Source organism: Pygoscelis adeliae, unplaced genomic scaffold (assembly GCF_000699105.1).
Source record: "Pygoscelis adeliae isolate BGI_AS28 unplaced genomic scaffold, ASM69910v1 Scaffold66, whole genome shotgun sequence".
NCBI lineage: Eukaryota > Metazoa > Chordata > Aves > Sphenisciformes > Spheniscidae > Pygoscelis > Pygoscelis adeliae.
Window position 1 is genome coordinate 4,970,419 of NW_008825167.1, and position 7,091 is coordinate 4,977,509.

Here is a 7,091-nt window from a genome sequence, read left to right on the forward strand (position 1 = left end):
TATACACATTTGACTAGTTATGTTGGGAATGTACGTTCATTAAGTCAGTCAACAGATACAATATCATGTGGCAAAAAACCCATGTAGCTCACACCATCTGTCCAATCACTACTTAGCAATAAGGTTTGATGAGCAAAGAAATAAAGACTATCCGAGACTTTTGTATAAACTATGGAATCATACCAATTTTTGAATAATAAAAACAACTGACTGACTGCTACTCTACTTTTAGATATTCTGGCTTTAGCCATTGTTTTAGTGATTTTTTTTGGTGAATTTTTGACCATCTATGTGAAATACACAATAGCATATGAATAAGCATTACAGATATTTTGATTCATCAAAATCTAGAAAATACTACTTCATGTTTTAAAGTCAAGGAAATTAGATTAGTGTAGAAGTTTTGCTACCTTCATCTGTACTAAAAGGCTATTTTTAAGGTTCCATTGTAAGGACAGCTGTGTAAATGCACTCTTTCAGAGCATACTTGGTCATGCAGCAGCCAATACTCTCAGTATAACTGAGACGATTTACCTTTGTTTTGTGACAAAAGTTATGCATAATTAGCCCTGATTCTTCAAGTATTTCTGCCCACACCCAACTTTGCCCATATGATTAGCCCCATTAAGTTCAATAGAAGTAATTGCACCCTAATTTAGGTTTGTGCCTAAGCATTTGCAGTATCAGGACCTAAAATGTCAAGATCTTTGAGGAAATGTCATATCTTTTTGCTTGTTTCTGTTCCAGCCCTAACACATTTTGAGATATTTAAAAAATAAGAAGAAAGGATGATTTTAATCTGTATGCATAAATTATCCAATATCTCTATTTCTGGACTGATTCCAAATGTAATTTTCTATTGCCCATTCACATCCAAGGTATTCCAAAGTGACATGTATATCAAGAGTTAGCTTAGCACATTGTTTTTCTCTGCCGAAGACCCACAAAGAGACTTTAGGGATAAATGAGCCTCTTATGGTGATTAACAGTACAGTGATGCATAGCAGACAACTGGCTACAAACTGCTTTAGTTACAGTACTTGTGTTTGTTCCTAATTTTCTCTGTGGAGAGTCAAATTTGGGGATGAAGTGGTGGACTAAACAGGTTTATGGCTATTGGCTTGGAGAATAAAGAAAGAAAACCAAACATATGCTGATAAAACCCTGGCTACCTCTCCTGACAGTGTTACCACTGAACTTCAAAATGTTTTATACTCTCAGTCTTAGCCTCCCTTGCTGGCTGATGATGGCTCCTGATTTCACTGCCAGAAATTATCTTTCCCTGTTGGTTTGGCTATCGCCCTTTCACGCCAGAACCCTGCAGCGTTTTCGACATTGCTGTGGTAAGAGCTGGGCACCACGGGCTTTTTAAAAATCACCATAATGCTGTTGTGCTCTTTTCCTCCCTTGCACATCATCACAGATTGAGACAAAATGTGATTCTGATGAACACTCTAATGTATTTATTTGCATTACAGCATCCAGCCACTAATTGTCTCAGTGCTGTACACAATTGCAGGCAGAGAGCAACAGGGGTAATAAATGGCAGCTGCAGCACAAACTTAAAAGTATATAGAAACCTACATGCCCGTGTTTGTGTTCTGTACTTTTCTGAAATGCCTCCCGTTGATTCTGTATATCTGCTTGCGAGACACACTTAGTATAACTGGGGAGCTTGTGACTTGCTCTTTCTCAGGTAGCATAAGTATACATTTTTGTGCTAGTACATAGGCCTTGTAAAAAATAACGATTGCTTTAGAGATAAAGATGCTGACATCTCACGGTGGCAATGAACATGCATCAGAAGATATTTTGCCCCAAAATGATTTGTAGTTTTCCTTCAACAAGCCTGAGGAGCACGAGATTGTCAATGTCAGTACTCTTTTTCCAGTTTTTATGAAGAAAAAACCCAGAATGATATTTTGCATTTTCCTATCACCTGTAGCTGAGTTTGGGCCATTTCTACATCCTATAATGCAAGTGTTCTCCAGCCGCTGAGGGTCTGCAGGCTGAGGGTGAATGTCTGTGGAACCACAGGAAAGAAGCGAGTGTTCTCAGAAGTGAGCCCAAGCGTTTGCTTGGGCTGGGTTCACAGGGTGGTTTTGGCGCTGGGCCTTTGGCACATGGGCCCAGACAGCCAATGTGCCAGGTAGGGAATCGTCTACATTTAGCAGCCAGCCTGTAGGAATGGCTGAGCATACTGGCATATCCAAGGTAAAGCCTTTGCATCCAAGTCCTAAACATTTTACTAAAGGTGAACACTTAAAACCATTCGTTGAAAACACAGCGATGAGGGATGATGTGCCCTCATATATGCTAGTTTCCCAGTTAGAAAGCTTAAGCAGGCCATGGGAGATTTAGGTCCTGCTCCTCCGTGGCCTGAGAGAATTCAGACCAATGTCTTCTTTTCCGGGCTGTGCTGAGAAAGGGGAGAAGAAGGAGGCTGTGCATGAAACTGGTGATTCACTGGGAGGAGAAGGAGAACAGAGGGGAAGGGAGGACATAGCTCTGCAGGCAACACAGGAAAAAAAATCATAATCCACTAGTTACAAATGGAGCCCCGGGCTCCAAATCGCTCCCAGGACTGTTTCTAGGGCTTTGCCTTGGTCACCCCGGGGGAGACCCCCGTGTGAAGGTCCAGCCAGGCTGTGGCTGCTCTAGCTGTGCTGGTAGAGCCCCTGGCGGAGAGTCAAGATTGTGTTAACTGAAAGAGATTTTCTGCCAAGGCAGCTGCGCTACCAGCGTAGGCAGCTCAGCTCAAGCTGCTAAAAGTGCTCTTTTGCAGGCACAGCAGCATCCACAGATGGGCTACAGCTAAGAGGTAGCTCTGTTAAATAGGAACAGGGTGGGGACCATGATTTTGGTTGAACTCTGCTAGCAAAATGCAATAAGGGTCACCCTGGTCTGAAAGTCAACCTTGACCCATGCTTAGGTCTGAAACAAGCTTGAATTCTGGCCTGTGCTTTCATACCTTTGTAATACTGCTAAATGCCACGGTGCAGGAGAATTCGTGTTTGGTGTAGCATTTGTGCAGCACTCTGCTTTACTTTATAAACATCTTTTATGTAAATCAAGTGTTAATTATCCCCACTCTGTATTTTGTGTTGAATATAATTTTTTTAATTACAGGCTTCATCCTAGGTTAAGCCTGCATGCCTGTTGTTGAGCCAATTATCATAAATTCCCCTGTAACAATTAACAATATTGGTACAGAGCTGCATGTATTTTAAATGTTATAATTATGCTCAGCTCTTTTGTTAATTGGCCTATCTGACTCTTTACTTTTTATGCTGCTCATCTGCTCATTACCGCAGCCATTTAATTCAATTAGCACCTTAATTAGAAGAACAGCCATGTCCAATGTCGTAGGACTTGTCAGAGTACGCAGCTTGATTAGCAAAGACAAACACACCATGCAAATCAGGCTGTAACATTTGGGGGCGGCAGGAATGGAAGGCAGCCAGCTGGTGAAGTGGAAAAGGAGCGTGTCTTCATCCCCCAAAGCTTTGCCAGGAGAAAGAAAATAAAGAAGGCATCAGACTGAGGAAGGAATAAAATAATTTACAATTCCACGAGTTAAGGCATGACTTAACATGAATGGTGTGTAACTCCTGAGGACGGTGTCACTACTAAATTATCTCCTACCCCCAGTGCTCTTAAAAAAAAGAGACAGAAAGTGAGAGAGATGTGTAAAAATAATACAGTAATCTCCTACCATATCATATGTCCTTTTCAGAGGAGGAAGCCAAACCCCAAAGTCTAGATTCAGAGGGAGAGAGAGGAACAAAAAGAAACACCCTGATCTGGGGCTTTGGTGTAAATCTGCACGGCTCCACTCATCAATGCCACACCAGGAGTGGGCCCAGGGTATTTTAAAATCACCCATTTGACCTAGGCCCTCCCGTTTAAGATAGCAGCACTGTTGAGGAGAAACATGTGAGGCTGTAGGAGCTGTATTTAAAAAAAAAAAAAAGCTTCATTTTCCAAGAGCAGTTTAAGTCTCAGTTTTGTTTTGTGCCAGTCTATTTAAATCTTTATTCCCTGCCTATTAATTCTCCTAATTAGAATTAAATGAAGCATGCTAAATTGCTAGATTAACCAATAATTAAGCAGGCAAAGCACTAACGTTTAATACACACAGGCAGCTCTTTCTCTTCTGTGATAGCACCGTGTCATGGCTGCTCATTTTATTTGAAAGGAATTAAGAGGCTTGTCTTCCGTGATCAACACCCCCCCTCCCATATTAACTTACATAAAATAAAGACTTTCCCAAAAGGGGATCAGTTTCCAGCTAGTTATCAAGGAACACTTGATTTTATTTTTTAATTCCTTATCTGTGAGTCCTTGTGAAACCTATTTGAATCAATTGGCTCAGGAAATCCAATGGCTGTACATATATTTAGCAGATAGTAGATTTTAATTAAAATGATATATAGTTTGTGTGGTGCTCCTTTTATTCCGTGTTCATTTCTTTATTTCTGCTAACGTAATGAGGTCCTACACTTATTTTCAGAGGATGGCAGCCCCTCTCCCTCCCCCTCATCTCCCTGTACAAATATTCATTTTACATATTTACACATTACTTTGTCTTTATGGCATATACCTTATTGTGGCATCTCTCAATACCATGCAGTTCTCTCGCTGTGTAACCAAGGGGCCGTGCAGACTGTCTAAATCAGTAGACTCCGTCATCTTAGGCAGTCTTGGTGATTTTGAAGGTTATTGCTTGGGTGTGTAAGTGCTGGTAGAGCTGCGGTTGGGGGCAGGACTGGCACGTTCAGAAGGGTGTTTGTGCCTCTTACGAAAATGCTTGTTGATATATATGCCTTGAGCATGTAACTCATTCATATACAGAGGGCAGCAAAGACTCGTGATAGGGATTTCATAAAACTCCTTAGTCCCATGGTAACTGAACACATACGTTCTTGTCTTTTATTCCTTTGACTTAAGCTGTTAGCCCAAATTTGGGATATTTTTGGTTGTTCCCCCCAGGAGCAGAAAAAATGTGATGGAGTCAGATGTTTCTCTAGGTATGTCTACACAGTATTTTGTAGACAGGTCCAAATTTATTTTGCCTATGTCTTGAGCAATCTGCCTTTGAAAAGGAAGCTGTGTGGCCGTATTAGCGAGCCATGACTTCTGTTTTGAAACCGCTTTGCAGCTGTTTGGCTTGCATCACTGATGGAGTAACTCTGCCTTTGATGAAATCGCGTAACAAAAAAAGCAGCCCAGAAGTCCTGTTTCCCAGAGATACCAAACAAGAGGCTATGTGTCTGCTTACAGTCCCAACTCGCTTGTGGCCAGCACTTTGCCCCAGAAGAGATGTCTCAAAGGGACTGCTTAAACAATATAGTTGAAATGATGTAATGTCTCGCTGCAGCTGAAAGACGACAATCTCTGTCCTGTTACTTCCCGCTCCAGGTGATCCTACCCCTTTTGGTACTTGTATGAGCATCTTTTGAGATAATTTTCCTGGCCAGTCTGGAGGAAAACCAATGCAACAAAAAAGACTTTTTTCACTGGCTTAGCAAATTGGATCTGCATACCATACGGCCAAATGAGTATGGAGGCATCATGATGGGTCAGAGTAGGATCTGGTGAAAGCGGGCAGTAATGGGACCGCTTCTTTTGATGGTAGTAAATCAGTAGATTAGCCCAGATATCACCAAATTGCAGTCTACGCTTTTAGACACATAAGTATATCCTGGAGTAAAATCACTGATAATGAAAGCGAACAGATTTGATTTTATTTCTTCTCCACAAGTGAGTAGTCCTGCTGGCTTCAGGGAAAATTAAGCATCATTGCTGAAGTCATCAAAACTGCCTGATTTCAGTTTTTTTCAGGAACTCAACTCAGACTCCTTAATAACATCAAGAATTTTAAAGATCTTGCTCCCAGTTTGTGCAAAATTTTCTGAGCAGCAGCTTTCCATCACGTTAGGCTAGTTTCTTGTTCTTGTTCTACGCACATCTCTAACCAGCCAGTACAACATCAAGCGTTATCATTTTGAGTTTAAACTATGCAAATACTAGCGTCTGGCTATGTTTTCTCTATGTCTTTCTCACTCTCTCCACAGTTTAAGGCTGTGTAGATCAGCATGCCTTCGAATACTTTTGCATAAACTTCTTTAAAGACAATGCCGATGCATGTATCTCAGTATGAGCAAGTGCTGGGGGGTTTGCTGAGGGCAATTTGTAGAGTCATGTTCCAACACAGGTTTTAATCCAGACAGGTTCAAGTTGAAAATAAAATAAAATTAAAACAATAGCTCAGGGGCATCAGGAATGTCCTTTCCCACTATGAATTTGGCCTGGTTTTGCAGTTGCTTGTGAAGTAAACCCTGCTGGGCTGTACAGCCCTGCAGATTAACATGAAGAAGAACGATACATGCCCTCTGAATCCTTAATACCAAGAAATAATGGTGACACGATGGGACCTTGGAAGTCAACGTAAATGCAGGACATGAGCGAGTGGCTTCATTTCTGTGAGGGGCCAGCTTGAGCAGGCTGGATTTTAATTTCTCAGCTGTCCTATGGTATGAACCGTGTGGCCCCTGCAGTACATGCTGAGGACAGCGGAGTCTGCCTTCCCTTTTCGGCTGGCTGGCTGATTGATTCATTCCTCTTCTTTTTTTCAAACCAAGCTTCTTACATGCTTTGGTGAACATCTTAGTCAGTCTCTAGTACCTCTGTCGATTCTGTGTGTGTGTGTCTGTGCGTGCGCGTGTATTGCACTTCATCTGCTTGATGCAATAATATCCTGGGGGAATGTGCAGGCTGTAAACTTCTTCATAACATCCTGTTCCTGCAACCTGAAGATATTGACTCTGAAGGGAAACAATGGCATGAATAAAATAAAAATAAAAAAAGTTAATTATCCTTTGTGTTTGTAATTTAATTAAAGATGCAGTAAAGTTTTACTGTTTTTCCAGGTGATGATGTTTAGGGCTCTGAAAAGCTATTTGTGCTGGTGAGATTAAAGTGCATTTTAAAATGTTCCCCGAGCACTTTCACATTTGTTGATAGATTTTTAAATTAAACTTTAAATTGTAATCTAAATTACCTCCAACAATTCATGGTCCCTGTAATGA